Source organism: Dendrobates tinctorius, unplaced genomic scaffold (assembly GCF_039654945.1).
Source record: "Dendrobates tinctorius isolate UK_male_01 unplaced genomic scaffold, ASM3965494v1 ptg000222l, whole genome shotgun sequence".
NCBI classification, from domain to species: Eukaryota; Metazoa; Chordata; class Amphibia; order Anura; family Dendrobatidae; genus Dendrobates; species Dendrobates tinctorius.
In genome coordinates this window covers 3,322,333-3,339,431 of record NW_027361889.1, presented here as the reverse complement: position 1 = coordinate 3,339,431, position 17,099 = coordinate 3,322,333, and the positions used below count along the sequence as shown (strand labels likewise).

Genomic DNA, 17,099 nt, shown 5'->3' with positions numbered 1-17,099 from the left:
TACTGACCCTGCAGCAACAGTCCCGAAGAATCACAGCGATCGCGCGCCCTGCCTAGAACACCAATATTGATCTATTGCTCCAGAACCCCTTTAATGTACAATAATGGCCAGTGGCTTCGCACTAATCAACATATTTCTTTCTAACGCAATATTCGGTTTATCATTCTCCTTTGAAATCCACAGATGAAACCATTGAGGCATGGAATGAAAAAGTGTGCTTGGAAAAGATGCAGCGAATTAAAATAAAAGCGGTAATTCCATGGGAAAAAAAGAAAATATTCAACCGATCAATGAGCAAAACGCGACCAGGATCGATACGATTCCACTGAAAAGGACAATAAAAGAAAGGACTCTCCAGAATACTTTACTTTAGATCACCAAATGATGACTGGCTGCAGCGCTGCTGACGTGACAGGACTGCTGCAGTTGGTGAGCAATCACTACACTCCCTGACAGAAGTTATGTCGCTTATCCATGTTATGTAAATAAAAGCTTATAATCTGACGGTAAATTCATCCATTGGTTGTATAAATTATTCTTTTGAAAGCTGAAACCCTCCGAAATGTGGTTTAGGGTAAGAAAATAAATTGGCATCAATGCAGAAATCATCATTGAATGGACACAGAATGGTCAGATTTTGGCAAAAGTTTTGTCGCCTGGTCATATAATGCACCCAATCCTACTTTACATCCTCACCCGTGATCAGTAAATGATCGGTTAATTAGTGGGTGTGTATAAAAAGAAACCCAGCACCCCAGACCTTCACTTGAGCTGCAACTTGAGCTCTGACAACATGCCAAAAATCCACCCTGCGACCAAAGCCTGGATAATCAAGAGGCTGAAGACCAGATCCACTGCAGAGGTGGCTGGCACATTTAATGTGTCCCAGCGTCAAGTACAAAGAATTAAAAAAAGATTTGAAGAGACTGGAGATGTGTTTGACATGCCCAGGTCCGGCAGACCCCACAAGAAAACTGCTCAGGAGGAACGTTTGTTGGTTAGAAAATCCAAAGCAAGCCCCTCTTCCACTGCAGCAGAGCTCCAAAAGGCTTGGTCAAATCAAGTCCCTGTGTCATCTAGAACAGTTTGTAGGATTCTGGCCTCCATGGTTGAATCAGTTCCCAGAAGCCAGCACTAAACAACAGGCAAATAAAAAATTGTGTGGCATTTGCAAGTCCCATAGCCTGCTAAACAGATGGAAGCTGGAAAAGTGGCAGAAGGTGGATTTCTCTGATGAATCTTCAGTAGAATTACACCACAGCAGCTGCAAATACTGCAGGAGACCTACTGGAGCCCGTATGGATCCAAAATACACCCAGAAAAAAGTTAAATTTGGTGGTGGAAAGATCATGGTCTGGGGTTACATTCAGTATGGCGGTGTGCGAAACATTTGCAAGGTGGAAGGCAATATCAATAGCCTAAAATATCAAGACGTATTAGCCATCTCTTATATTCCAAATAATAAAAGGGGTCAAATTCTGCAGCAGGATGGTGCTCCATCTCATACCATCCATCTCTACAACAAAGTTCCTCCAGGCAAAAAAGATCAAGGTGCTCAAGGACTGGCCAGCCCAGTCACCGGACATGAACATCATTGAGCAGGTTTGGGGTAGGAAGAAAGAGGAAGCTTGGAAGACAAAACCAAAGAATCTAGATGAACTCTGGGAGGCATGTAAGACTGCATTCTTTACAATTCCTGATGACGTCATTAATAAATTGCATGAATCATTGTTGAACCACATGGATGCAGTCCTTCAAGCTCATGGAAGTCACACAAAATATTAATTATGACTCTAATAGCACCACAACTTCATTCACCAATGTTATGCAACATATAATTCTTTTTTTAGTTAATTATTTGTTTGAATATCACATTACTTTCTGTGGGCGACAAAACTTTTGTCTTGCCAAAATCTGACCATTCTGTGTCCATTCAATGATCAATATTTCTGCATTGATGCCAATTTATTTTCTTAACCTAAACCACATTTCGGAGGGTTTCAGCTTTCAAAAGGATAATTTATACAACCAATGGATGAATTTAACGTCAGGTTATAAGCTTTTATTCACAGAACATGGAGAAGCGACATATCTTCTGTCAGGGAGTGTGGAGCATTGGTGGAGACCCTGGACCTGGGGAGGGTGGGAAGAGTCCATGAACGCTGATTGTTCTGTCACGTGAGCACGGCAGCCAATGTCACTCGAGTGTCAGGAGACACAACACCGACATCGTTGCAATGGCGCCAATACAGATGGCGAGTATAAGCTTGTCTTAGGCCGGTTTCACATTTGCGTATCAGGGCGCAGCGACGGCCTGCGCACGGCCGCCGCTAAGCCCCGCCCCCTGCCGCGCCTCCGCTGGTAGCTCCGCCTATCGACGCATGACGCTGCATGCATCACCTATCTTTATCACTGGGGATGCAGGCCATGCGCAGTATGCATTTGGCGGTGCATGCGTCCTTTTGTCGGTGCACCGAGCGCAACCAAATTGCAACAGGTTGCGTTTGGCGCTGGTCGGCGCACCGTCAAAAGGACACATGCGTCGCCAAACGCATACTGCGCACGGCCTGCGTCCCCAGTGATAAGATAGGGGACGCAGGACGCATGCAGCGTCATGCGTCAATAGGCGGAGCTACCGGTGGAGGCTCGGCAGGGGGCGGGGCTTAGCGGCGGCCGTGCGCAGGCCGTCGCTGTGCCCTGATACGCAAATATGAAACCGGCCTTACTTAAGTCAGGGAACTTGGGCATTTAAGAAGCTGTTGTCCAAGTAGAAGTCTTTTTTTATCACATTTTTGGTAAATGTTCTTTTTTTCCCATAGTACAATCTTTATTAAAAAAAATTTAAAAATAGAAATCTTGCAATTTTCACACTGACCACTGGGGGTGTACTAGACTCATTTCCTGTTGCGTCCGGAAATAACAGATGTACATTAGCCATAATGAACAGACTAAGCATCTAATGCGCATGTACAAAGCAGCTAATGAGCGTATGCAAAAGTCATTGTGAAAAGAGGAGGAGGAGGTGAGATGTGGCATCTAGTGTGATTGGTGCATCCTGTGTTATCAGCTGTTACCTGTCATTGTAATCCTGCCTCTGATAATAAGAAAACTACTTTAAACTTCCTGAAAGAGAGCAGGAAGTGCGAGTGTAAAATAGCCATAATGGCAAGTGTGAAAATAGTGAAAACCTGATTTAAAGGGAATCTGTCAGTATGTTTTTGTTACCTCATCTGATAGCAGCATGGTGTAGGAGAGGAGACCTTGATTCCAGCTATGTGACACTGGGCTGCTTGCTGCCATATGGATTAAATCACGGTTTTATCTGCTGCAGATCTAGCAGTTATAGCAGATCAACCCCGCCCATACCACTGATTTCCTAGTACACTGTGGATAGGCATAAAGGTACCAATCAGTGGTGTGGGCGGGGTTATACAGAGCTCATGAATATAGAGGACTACCTGGCAGCAGGTTTACTAGTCCTCTAGTGATAATCTCCTGTTGATAAAACAGTGATTGTACTAAAACTACAGCAAGCAACCCAGTAAGTGACACATCACTGGAATCAGGGTCTCTATCCCTACATTATGCAATTCTCAAATTAGGTGGAAAATTCTGGCGGACAGATTTCCTTTAAACAATAGGTCATTTTTTATTGACAAACTGTCCATACAAGAGAAAGTTAAATATCCCAAACCTTTGTAGCTGCTCCAGGCCTAGCAGCTTTATTCCTGGACCTGAGCTTGACACAGGACAGCGTTTATTCCTGGACCTGTGCTCGACACAGGACAGTGTTTTCAGTGTCAGCATGGAGCAGGGTTGTGGAGTCGGAGTCGGTATAAAATGGACAGACTCAGACTCCTAAGATATATATTACATTGGGTACAGGAGTATAATGCAGGATATGCTGAATATATCTTCATAAGAATTAGGGAAAGTTATGAAATCTCCTATAAAGGTCTGCTCTGCTCCTGATCTAAACATCTCGGCTTTTAGCTGAGATGAATCTGTGCTGCACTTTATGTATCCGGGATGTCAAACTCAAATACACAGTAGGCCAAAATTAAAAGCTTGGACAAAGTCGTGGGCCCACTGTGATATTTATTAAAAAAAGGTCTACAACCGAGGACGTTTTTCCTTATCAAATATAATGATGAACTTTTTTTCACATGGAAACAAAGTACATTTTAATAAATAGATTATATTATGTCAATATTTTATTCTAAGGTTATGTAAGAGCGGTAAAAAGCATATGGCACGATAGCATAATTTAAATATGTAATGAGAAAGAATAAAAAAAACTTTGAATAATTAAGTATGACGCAAACAAAAGCGCCCCCAAACACAGTATGATGCCCCAACAGTACCCTCCACATGCACGGTATGATGACCATACTATACCCCCATTCCTCAATATTCCCCGACAAAGAATGGTGACCCCATCACAGTATGTTTCTCCAACTGTAATACCCCAACAGCCCTCCATCCAGTATAATGGCAACAAAAAGTGCTCCATACAGAATAATGGCCCCACATAGTGCTCCATACGTTATAATGAGCCCCACATAGTGCTCCATACAGAATAATGGCTCCACATAGTGCTCCATACAGTATAATGGGCCCCACACTGCCGTCCATATAGTATAATGGCTACAAAAAGTGCTCTATACAGAATATTGGCTCCACATAGTGCTCTATACAGTATAGGCCACAAAAAGTGCTCCATACAGTATAATGGCAACAAAAAGTGCTCCATACAAAATAATGGCCCCACATAGTGCTCCAGATACATTATAATAAGCCCCACATAGAGCTCCATACAGTATAATGGCTCCACAAAATGCTCCATACATTATAATGAGCCCCATATAGTCCTCCATACAGTATAATGGCTCCACATAGTGCTCCATACAATATAATGGGCCCCATACGGCCCTCCATACAGTATAATGGCCCACATAGTGCTCCATACAGTATAATGAGCACCACATAGTGCTCCATACAGTATAATGGTGCCACATAGTGCTCCATACAGTACAACGGGGTGCCCTGCATTGCCTTCCATAGAGTACAATGGCCCCACATAGTGCTCCATACAGTATAATGGCCCCACAAAATGCTCCATACAGCATAATGGGCCTCACAGTGCTCCATACAGTACAACGGGGGCCCTGCATTGCCTTCCATAGAATATAATTGCCCCCATAGTGCTCCATGCAGTATGATAGGCCCCACATATGAGATGTACATACTCAGTAGTGAAGCTCCTCCTGTCAGCGCTGTGGTCTGAGTCGGGGAAATTAAGGAGTTGGAGGTCTGGCTAACAGACTCCACAGCCCGGGGCCAGAGCGGTGTGTGTAGGGGGCTGTCTACTCCTTTTAATAATTAGGTCAACCCCCTTCTTTATCTATTCATTGACGGAGACACAGAAGGGGTCTGGCTTAGGCTACTTTCAGACTTCAGATTTTTAAATCCGGCGGGCTGCGGCGAAAAGTTGTCAAACCTGATCCGGTAGAAGCCGCAGCCAGCCGGATCATCTGTTTTTGCCGGATACGGTGCAGTAGAGGGAGAGGGAGAAAGAGTCTTTGCGCATGCGCTCTGCAAAAAAGCGGTCCGGCGCTGTCAAAAAACGTTACATGCAACGTTTTTTGCAGACGCTGGACAGGCATTTTTTGCAGTTTCCGGCAAAAGCCGGACATGCCGTCTGGCCATCAGGCGCAATGCGGCGAAAATGTAAGTCTATGGGAAAAAAGCCGGATCCGGTGGCAACAGGCGCCGGATCCGGTTTTTACATTCAAAACGGAAATCTGAAAGTAGCCTAACTTACTAAAAAGAGCAACCAGCCCCCTTCCAAGCACCTCTGTATGTCAAGCACAGGGCCGGAGAGGAATCTGCTGGAACCTAGAACCCAGGACCCGAGTGACTAAAAGAGGATTGGGACATCAGGTGTGATTGAACTATATTAGTAACTTTTAGACCGCACTTTTATTCTCATTATTTCTTATTTTTGGGGGATAGACAGCCCCTTTAAAATAGTCTGCCACGATTATTTATGGTTATTTTTTTTTTTTTTTTTTGGTCTGTCACATTTAATTCAGGGATGGGAGTCATGAACTTTGTGAGAAATCTTGTTCTATTGTGTATCAGATGTGATAATATTTTTTCTAAGCTCTATCTTTAACAAGGTCATTTTTCATGAGAACACAAGAATAACGCGAGTACACAATACACAGGAGTGAGGCCAGCGGAGGCTACACGTAGCCTCAAGAACCCCGCTTCCTGAATTTTTCGCTTCGGACAGGACTTTAAGTGTTCTCTTCCAGCGCTGTATACATGGACATCTCTCTGTGGGCATTCCTACGACTGCACTGACAAGTCTCAGGCTTATTTTTGATGCTTACACAGAATATGTTTTCCTCTTTAATAAAGAACAATATCAATCCCCTCCCTTCCTCATAAAATGCATCGAGTGCCAGATTATTGTTAGACGGTCCAACCCCAAAAATAAGGCGTCGTGCACATAAAGGTATCACAGCTCTACTGTACATCACCACTTGACCCCATATAGTTTGCATTGAAACACGCAGACAAGCGCCAATCGACCTGTAATATCTTGAATCGGCGCCATGGGGTAGAAAATACACCGATGGTCAGAGTTGGTGGAAAATGTTTCGAAGGACCCGGTCCAATTGCCATATCAGGATTCTGTAGCTGTCGGATGAGAGCCCTGAGAACAGTCTGTTGCCCGATTGCATCCATGGCTCTCCTTTTGATTAGTCAACCTGGCGCAATGTGATCGTTGCGGTGTGACGTCTACCAGGCCAGCTAATTGAAAGAACAGGGGAAGCCCTCAGCTAAAAGGCGGCTTTCAAGGCTCCCGCCACAGATTACTGACATTGCCAATCAAATCGATTGGCAGTACCTCTAATTAAGGGTTAATATCTTTATTTTGGCACAAATAATACTTTCGGGTCCATAGTAAAGAGCAGCACAAACTCGGTGTGCCTTCATGCGCAAGCGAACATAACGGCAGAGTAGATCGGATTAATCGCACATAGTATGTCATGGGATCAACAGAGATATTCTGGTGCTATATAGAAGGCACCATGTGGTTGTATATGGAGGGTCTATTGCTTTTATTATGAACCAAGTTGACTTCATGAAATGTATATACAGCGCCTGGAACAAGTATTCTTACCCTGTGAACTTTTCCACGTTACACGTATCTCATTGGGATTTTATGTGATACTAACACACAAGTAAAAGGAAATGATACATGGCATCTGAAAATTATGACGTGCATTTGTATTCAGCCCCCTGTAGTCCGATATCCTTAAATAAAATCCTGAGTGACCAATTGCCTCCAGAAGTAACATAACTAGTATATTGTGTATAGTGTATAATGTATAATGTGAGAACATTAGGGATCAAACAACATAATGATTACCAAAGAACACACCAAACAGGTCAAGGATAAAGTTATGGAGACGAGAAAAGTAGGGATAGGTTATAAAAAAAAAAATAGCCCAAGCTCCGAACATCTCACAGAGCTCTGTTCAATCCATCATCCAAAAATGGAAGGAGTATGACACCTGCAAACCTACCAAGACATGGCCGTCCACCTAAAACGGACATCCTAAGCAAGTAGAGCACTAAAGAAGCAGCCAAGAGGTCCATGGTCATCTCTGCAGAGATCCACAGCTCAGGCTTGAGAATCTGTCCACAGGACGACTATTAGTCATATACTACACAAATATGGCCTTTAGGGAATAGTGGCAAGAACTATTTTTGAAAGCGAGTCATAAGAAGTACTGTTTGTAGTTTGCAAAAAGCAATGTAGGGGAAACAGCATGTGGAAGACAGTGCTCTGGTCAGATGAGACCAAAGATGAACTTTTTAGGCTAAATGGAATACGCTATGTGTCGCGGAAAATTAACACTGCACATGATCCTGAAAACAACATCCCCACTGTCAAACACGGTGGTAGCAGCATCATGCTGTGGAGATGTTTTGCTTCAGCAGGGACAGGGAAGCTGGTCAGAGTTGAAGAAAAGATGGATGAAGCTAAATACAGGGCAACCTTGGAGGAAAAACTGTTAGGGGTCACAAAAGACTTGAGACTGGGGTGTAGATTCACCTTCCAGTAGGACAACAACTCTAAAAATACTGTCAGAGTTACAATGGATGGTTTAGATGAAAGAACATTCACAGTACAACCTAAATCCCACTGTGAGAATCTGCAGCAAGACGTGAAAATTGCTGTTCACTGATTTCTCCATCCAATCTTAGTGAGCTAAATGGCAAAGAATGGGAAAAATGTCACCTCTAAATGTGTAGGTAGAGACAGACCCCCCAGAAATTGCAGTAATTGCAGCGGAAGGTGGTCTTACAAAGTATTGACTAGGGGGAGGCTGAATACTAATGCACGTCACAATTTTCAGCTTTACATTTTTTAAATAATTAAAAATCCATGTATCCTTTCCTTTGCACTTTACAAACACTTGCTACTTTGTGTTCGTATATCAAGTAAAATCCCAAAAAAATAAATTTCAGTTTGTGGGTGTAATGTGAAAAAAATGCGGTAAAGTTCACAGGGTATGATTACTTTCTCAAGGCACCGTATATGCATGTAAATTAGTCCTACAAGAACCTCTGGTGCCCGCTACAGAAAAGTAGTAGTTCCCAATCTACTACTTATGTAATAACGCAATTAACAAGACTCCGAAATAAAAGATATCTCGTGTCACATTTACAGGTGAAATTTGCACAAATACTAAACGCACACATTGAACTGAGAGGAGTCAAACACTGAGCCGCACACACACAGCCCCATTCAGATACATAGAGGAGCACTTATCCTAACAATGGAGCACCTGGCATCCCACATTCGCTCAGGAGACTGCAATAAAAGCCCAGAATAAGCCGGCGAGACAAGCGCTGTCAATAGATCAATGCACTGAAAAATAGATTGTCAACAGGCCAAAAATTAATGTCTCAGAAAATTCTGTGCGCGATACAGAATGATGCGCTCTTCATATTAGGTGGGCATGATTCCATTCCCAGAGCATCGTGGCCTGGTAAAATCCGGCATTAGATACAGTCATACGAAAAGCGGTTGTACAAATGAAATAAAATAATCAATACTCATCTGTTTAATCATCCGCTGTTCTAGCGGTCACCACCGTGTTTTGTTCCCGTCGCTACATCGATGACGTTACTTACATCCACTTTACCGTTGTAGGCAATCAATGGCTTCAATAATCTAGTTCTAGATATGGTGGCATTATCATTGAAGCCAGTGATTGGCTGCAGTGGTCACATGATTGTACAGTGCTGCCGGGAAGTAACAAGAGGTAGCGTGGTGGTTCAGTGGTTAGCACTGTAGGCCTGGTGTCCTTTGTTCAAATCCCACCAAGGACAACATCTGCAAGGAGTTTTTTATGCTTTCCCCATGTTTGCGTGGGTTTCCTCCCAGTTCTTTGGTTTCGTCCAAAGACATACTGATAGGGAATGTAGATTGTGAGCCCCAATGGGGACAGTGACAATAATGTCTGTAAAGCGCTTCAGAATATGTCGGCGCTATATAAATGAATAAAATAAAGAAATCCCCCTATATACATTCAACTATCCCTCCCGACTTCTCGGTAGCTCACCTCAATGCCGAGAAAAAGGAAAGGCCAATGACCTTCCAACAGTCGGATCTTTCTCTCTACTGACATTATCGGTCATGGAAGACTTAATCTGCGTTCACACGTTCAGGTTTTTTCGCGGTGGATTTTACCGCGTGATTTTGCAGCGAAAACGCAATCCTATGGGATTCCGCAATGCTGTGCTAATGCTGCGGATTTTCCCGCAGCGGAATCGAGTCGTGGAAAAATCCGCACCATGCTCATTAATCTGCGGAATCGCGGCAATTCCGCCCACATAGGAATGCATTGTTCTGTTTACTTTCCACATGTGGCTGTGCCCGCCATGTGAAAAGTAAGCAGAACATTTGCGGATGGTACCCACGGTCCGGAGGAGAGGAGACTGTCCTCCGGGCTCTGGGTGCCATATCCCTGTAAAAAAAATAGAATTAAAATAAAAACAATCGGGTTATATTCACCTTCCGACGTCCCGCGCAGCGTCCCCAGGCTTCAGCGATACACGCGGCAGCTCCCGTTCCCAGTAATGCATTGCGATGACCTTTGCTGACGTCACGTCTCGCGATGCTGGAGCGGTCTCGCTCGTCATCAAAGGTCATTGCCGCAATGCATCACTGGCAACGGGGCCTGTCGGAGCATCGCGGAGGCCTGGGGACGCTGTGCGGGACGTATGAAGGTGAATATAACCTGATTTTTTATTTTTTTTTTAAATTATTTTTAACATTAGCTCTTTTTACTACTGATGCCGCATACGCAGCCTCAATAGTAAAAAGTTGGTCACACTCGTCAAACACTATGTTTGACGAATGTGACCAATCTGTCAATCAGTTTTCCTAGCGGTGCTACAGATCGCTTGGAAACCGCTAGCATTCTGCAAGCTAATTACGCTTGCAAAACGCTAGTTTTTCCGCGGGAAAATCGCGGGATTTTAAAATGCTATTTTTCCCGCAGAATGGAATTCCGGAATTCTCGCGGTAAGTTCCGTGGGAATTCCGCTACGTGTGAACTTAGTCTTACCCATACATAAATATATTTCATGCTTGGCTGATCCCAAATGTTGGCGGATTCAGATGACATTTAGCTAATGTATATGGAGTCCTAAAGACTAGTGGGAACCATCGTAATGCTGGCACCAACATTCACCATACCAAGTAAAAGACATTTGTGCCCATCAACATACTAGACTGCTATCTATCTACATTAGTTGGCCAACATTAGACTACCCCTCCACCGCCCAAAATTGCTTATTTTCAAGGTTGCTCCCAAAAAAGTAAACATTTTTCAACCCCTTCAACCAAAATGGCAAAAGAAATTGGTTATGGGCTACTCTTACAGAATAATAAAGACCAAATGGGTAGCGTAGATGTATCCATTGCATCTGCCGGGGGTCTACAGGAACACCCCCACGCCTTAAGATGGATTCATACATATCTGGGTAATAAGCTCGTTGGCCTTCTTTAAAGGGAATCTGACTTTATAGGTCGTACTAAAGCCATAAAAACTATTCTGATATGCCAGCGTTGAGGAATCAAGCTTTGAAACCACATGCAAATTAGCTTGGAAGTACAACGGGGAAGTGTCAATGTACCCCGAGTGCCTCAGCACGCCCCAATGCACCTCCAGACTAATTTGTATGCGTCTTTAAAGCTTGACTTTCTCATTGCCGACATCACATTTCCATAATATCATTTTTATTTTTGTCCAGCTAAATCACTAATTTCAGTAGTAAAAATTGACCCAACATATTTATTTTCAATAAGGCAGAACCTAGGAGGGGGGGAAACAAAAACACACAACATGTCGTTTGGGTACATCCTAATTAAATATGCCGCTCTCGGTTAGGCTTGACTGATCCCATGACAGAAGAAAGCTAGAAGCCAATCTAAACAATCCACCAAAAGGTCCCGCTGGGTATTTAGGGGTTAAAGATTAAACAATAAATCTGATGTGTTGGGATTTAAGAAGAAAATAAAAGATACAGGGGGTGAAGTGCGCCCCAGTCCAATGTAAATAAGCGGAGGAAGAAGACAAACAGTCCACTACACCGCGGCCAAGTGTTTCGGGATGAAGGATCCAGAGGTCTCATTCTCAGGGCAGATGGGCCGCAGCTGAAGCATTACTGAGCAGTATCTCACAGCCATTCTGAGAATAAGGGAACAAAGTTATTATATATATATATATATATATATATATATATATATATATATATATATATATATATATATATACACATACATACAGTCATGGCCAAAAGTATTGACACCCCTGCAATTCTGTCAGATAATATTCAGTTTCTTCCTGAAAGTGATTGCAAACACAAATTCTTTGGTATTATTATCTTCATTTAATTTGTCTTAAATGAAAAAACACAAAAGAGAATGAAGCAAAAAGCAAAACATTGATCATTTCACACAAAACTCCAAAAATGGGCCAGACAAAAGTATTGGCACCCTCAGCCTAATACTTGGTTGCACAACCTTTAGCCAAAATAACTGCGACCAACCGCTTCCGGTAACCATCAATGAGTTTCTTACAATGCTCTGCTGGAATTTTAGACCATTCTTCTTTGGCAAACTACTCCAGGTCCCTGATATTTGAAGGGTGCCTGCTCCAAACTGCCATTTTTAGATCTCTCCACAGGTGTTCTATGGGATTCAGGTCTGGACTCATTGCTGGCCACCTTAGAAGTCTCCAGTGCTTTCTCTCAAACCATTTTCTAGTGCTTTTTGAAGTGTGTTTTGGGTTATTGTCCTGCTGGAAGACCCATGACCTCTGAGGTAGACCCAGCTTTCTCACACTGGGCCCTAAATTATGCTGCAAAATTTGCTGGTAGTCTTCTGACTTCATAATGCCATGCACACGGTCAAGCAGTCCAGTGCCAGAGGCAGCAAAGCAACCCCAAAACATCAGGGAACCTCCGCCATGTTTGACTGTAGGGACCGTGTACTTTTCTTTGAATGCCTCTTTTTTCTCCTGTAAACTCTATGTTGATGCTTATGCCCTAAAAGCTCTACTTTTGTCTCATCTGACCAGAGAACATTCTTCCAAAATGTTTTAGGCTTTTTCAGGTAAGTTTTGGCAAACTCCAGCCTGGCTTTTTTATGTCTCGGGGTAAAAAGTGGAGTCTTCCTGGGTCTCCTATCATACAGTCCCTTTTCATTCAGATGCCGATGGATAGTACGGGTTGACACCGTTGTACCCTCAGACTGCAGGGCAGCTTGAACTTGTTTGGATGTTAGTGGAGGTTCTTTATCCAACATCCGCACAATCTTGCGTTGAAATCTCTTGTCAATTTTTATTTTCCGGCCACATCTAGGGAGGTTAGCCACAGTGCCATGGGCTTTAAACTTCTTGATGACACTGTGCACGGTAGACACAGGAACATTCAGGTCTTTGGAGTTGGACTTGTAGCCTTGAGATTGCTCATGCTTCCTCACAATTTGGTTTCTCAAGTCCTCAGACAGTTCTTTGGTCTTCTTTCTTTTCTCCGTGCTCAATGTGGTACACACAAGGACACAGGACAGAGGTTGAGTCAACTTTAATCCATGTCAACTGGCTGCAAGTGTGATTTAGTTATTGCCAACACCTGTTAGGTGCCACAGGTAAGTTATAGGTGCTGTTAATTACACAAATTAGAGAAGCATCACATGATTTTTCAAACAGTGCCAATACTTTTGTCCACCCTCTTTTTTATGTTTGGTGTGGAATTATATCCAATTTGGCTTTAGGACAATTCTTTTTGTGTTTTTTCATTTAAGACAAATTAAATGAAGATAATAATACCAAAGAATTTGTGTTTGCAATCATTTTCAGGAAGAAACTGAGTATTATCTGACAGAATTGCAGGGGTGTCAATCCTTTTGGCCATGACTGTATATATATATATATATATATATATACATATACATAAACACACACACACATATATATATATATATATACACACACATACACAGACTAGTGTATAGCCACAGAGGATAAAAAATCTGATTACTACATCGCCCAAAGACATTTAGCTTGAAAATTCTTCCAATTAAAATGCTAAAATTATACATCACCAGACTTTACAGATCATTTCAACAGCCAAGTACGAGCCAAGACTTGGTTTATACACATTAAGACATGACTTTACAGGGGATGTCCACCATTTGAAAACCATTTTCAAGAATCCAACCTTTTCTCACCTCTCAAGATGCAAATACTCTTACTGTCGCTCTTATTCATTCTAATCTAGACTACTATAACTCTCTACTGATCGGTCTTCCCTCTTACCAGACCTTCTCATCTCCAAACAGTCCTGAATTTGGCCACCACAGTGGTATTTTTTTTCCCAACCACTACACCGATGCCTCCATCTTCTGCCAGTCATTAGACTGGTTGCCCATTCCCTACAGAATACAATATCTCTTTTCACCAACAAAACTCTCCACAGTTCTGCACCACCCAATTTCTCCTCCCTCATTACTTTCTATCACCCTATCCTTGCCCTCCGTTCTGCAACTTATGGAAAATTAACATCCTCCATAATCCAGACCTCGCACCTTCGTCTCCAAGACTTCACTCGTGCTGCACCAGTTTTCTGGAATGCACTACCCCGGATGGATGATAGACTAATACTTAGCCCCCACATTTTAAAGCATGCTTTAGAAGAAAATAGAATATTAGAGTAGGAAGGGACCTCCAGGGTCATAGTGTCCAACCTCCTGCTCAATGCAGGATTCACTAAACCATCTCAGATTAACTATAGCAATCATGTAAGGCTCCCGCGAGATGTTGGTGCTGGAGAACAGAGGGGCACACCGTATAGAGTATGGATGGGCAGCCCTGTTTTTCTCTATTTTCTCCACACCCTGGGCACATTAAGAAAATGTCTGAATGTGTCAGACAATTCCTTTAATATTTTAAAATCTGCAATAAAATCTTTTTCTGTGGCGATAGCGGCTGTTCATGTGTCATTTACAAGATGGAGAGCTTGCCACGCACTTACATTGTCCGTCACACAACTATCTCTCCAGACCTCCCAATACAAATGAACACTCAGCCAAATATTCTAAATAAAATGGAGAAAGCTGTGGCCAGAATCCTCTACCTGCAAATAATCTTTCCGGAAAACATAAGAATCGGACATTTAGATGTCACTTGCCTGAATCCGATCCTTTACCTCTAGAAATTGTCATTTGAGGGAGGGTCTGAAGGTCCACATACCCATCAGATGTTAGGCCAGTCCCATCAAAAAAAGGTCTTATGATACAATATATACTAACATAGTTGATGGGATCGAATAAAAAGTCCATCAAATCCAACATATAATCCCAGGTAAAGCAAAATTTTCTTCCTAATCCAGAATAAGTCACAGGAACAATCCCCCAAGTTACCCTGTTTCCACGATGTATAAGATGTCTGTCTATGGTTGCTTAGTCTATTGTTGTCACGTGGACCCGTCCTGTGCGACGCGACCAGCAGGCCAGTAACTGAAACAACAAGACACGGCACGTGAAACTGTCCTGTGTGACAAGGTCCGCAGGCCGGTAACTAAAACAACAAGACACGGGGGAAGGGGAAACAGTTACAACGGTGGGCCCTGCGATAGGGAACGGGGACGTGGAGACCTCCTGCACTCCCCTGAATCAGTGTCCCTCACACTCCTAACGTTCCCTAGGCCGGTTCCACACCGGGCGCCAATCAGGATACCTGTCACCCTAGCACACCCTACACCTATCCCTTGCTAGGGAGCTGGGTGGTGCAGGCACTGGCCCCACCGCTGTACTAATACACACCAGGGAAAAATACAAACAGGGAAACACCACTTAGCTTTGCTCTGTTGCTCTTGCTCCCTGCAACAGAGTCCACCACCAGAATGCAGCTTTCCTCCTGAATAGCTGCCACCAAGCTCTGTCAGAGCTGCAAGGAAATCCCCTCTGATTCCTTCCACACCAGGGATCTGACTGAGCTGCCAGGACCTCTCTCTAGATCCTTCCTCCACCAAGGATGGTTGAAATGAACACTATCACCAACAGTGATTGCAACACCTGACACTTTTATAGGTAAGAGCCAGCAATCACACCTGCTTCATAATCAGGTGCAATAATGCTCACCACCACCGGGGGCAAACTAGACTCCACTGTGTAATAATCCTAATGGCCACCGGGGGCAAAACCAAACAAGCACACAGCTTAAGGGAAAAAAAAAAAAAAAAGGTTACATGTGCTTTTATCTGTCATGATCCAGCATGGATCATGACAATTGTCAACCAAACTCACCGATATCGACAGGTATGGCCAACAGTCTAAAGCATATGGTGGTGCTGGATGACTGAGATCGGGGGAGATGACAATTGCACATGTCCAATTTCTGACCGACGATGGCATTGTTCTCCCACAGATAGACCACCGATGTGTCAGATGGCGGGATTCTCATAGAGAACGCAGAAGAGCTCAGCTGTTCGAGCGCTTCAGTGTATTGGAGAATCGGTTGAGATGGCCGTCGTCAGAATGATTGGCCAAAGCATCATTATGCCAACAGCCATCTAATGTGTATGGGTAATTGTAAGGTGGCCTGTTGTGAACTCATTTTCTGGTCTGCCTCTGGTTTCTGGTGAGGGAACTGTTTGTGCTGACAGAGGAGTTGTGAGTTCTCTTTCCGGGCTCCCTATGGTGGTGGCAGGAGGTAATGAAGCTGATCTAATTAACAGAGACCTGCCACCTGATAATGAGGACGACGATTGGACATCTGGAGTCTCAGACTGAAATTAAGATAGCCGACTCCCTATTCCCATGCTGGTGATTTTTCCCTGCCTCCTGAGGTCTTGGTTTCCAGCTCAGTTCCTGTCTTCTCAAGCTAGGTTTTCTCTGCTAATGTTCACATTTGATTTGGTTTTGTCTATTCAGTTTTTGTGTGGTCAGCCAGCCCCGGCTGGGCGGAATTTCCACTCTTATGTTACTGTATGTGCCAGTTTGCTTTTTGTTCCTTATTAGATTGGCCTCTTTTTGCTCTGTTCTCAGAATATGCCAGAGTGCTGATATAGTGGGTGAAGTCTAGTGACTTCAGGGGTTTTTTGCCATCAGAAGTGTTGGACATTTTTTGCAGGTTTTTTTGGCATGATTGCAGACAGTATCTTTCCTTTCCTTTCTAGTTAGTGTGGGTCCCATCGTTTGCTCAGCCTATTTTCCTACCTGTGTTTGTGCTTTCATCTTGTTTCACCGTCAATACATGTGTGGGGGCTGTCTATTCCTTTTGGGTCTGCTCTGGGGCAGTTTAGATTTCCCCTTTTCTTGCTTTAGGCTTATTTAGTCCTCCGGCTGTGACGAGGAGTCTAGAATCATTGTAGGTACGCTCCACGGCTGCTGTTAGTTGTGTGGTTAGGAACAGGGGTCTGCAATCCGCGTAGTTACCAACCTCTCTGGTTTTCTGTGACTTAGCTTGGTTTTGTTTTCCTCCTCGGTGACCCAATCATAACAG

At 43.5% G+C, this 17,099-nt stretch overlaps 2 protein-coding genes across 7 annotated transcripts in view; one reads left to right on the top strand and one right to left on the bottom strand.

The window, feature by feature from the left end:
* CHLSN (cholesin) overlaps positions 1–17,099 on the bottom strand; it is a 219,615-nt gene that overhangs the window by 157,815 nt on the left and 44,701 nt on the right. The gene's annotated exons all lie outside the window — the stretch shown is intronic.
* GPER1 (G protein-coupled estrogen receptor 1) overlaps positions 1–17,099 on the top strand; it is a 29,470-nt gene that overhangs the window by 6,697 nt on the left and 5,674 nt on the right. The window lies entirely within an intron of this gene.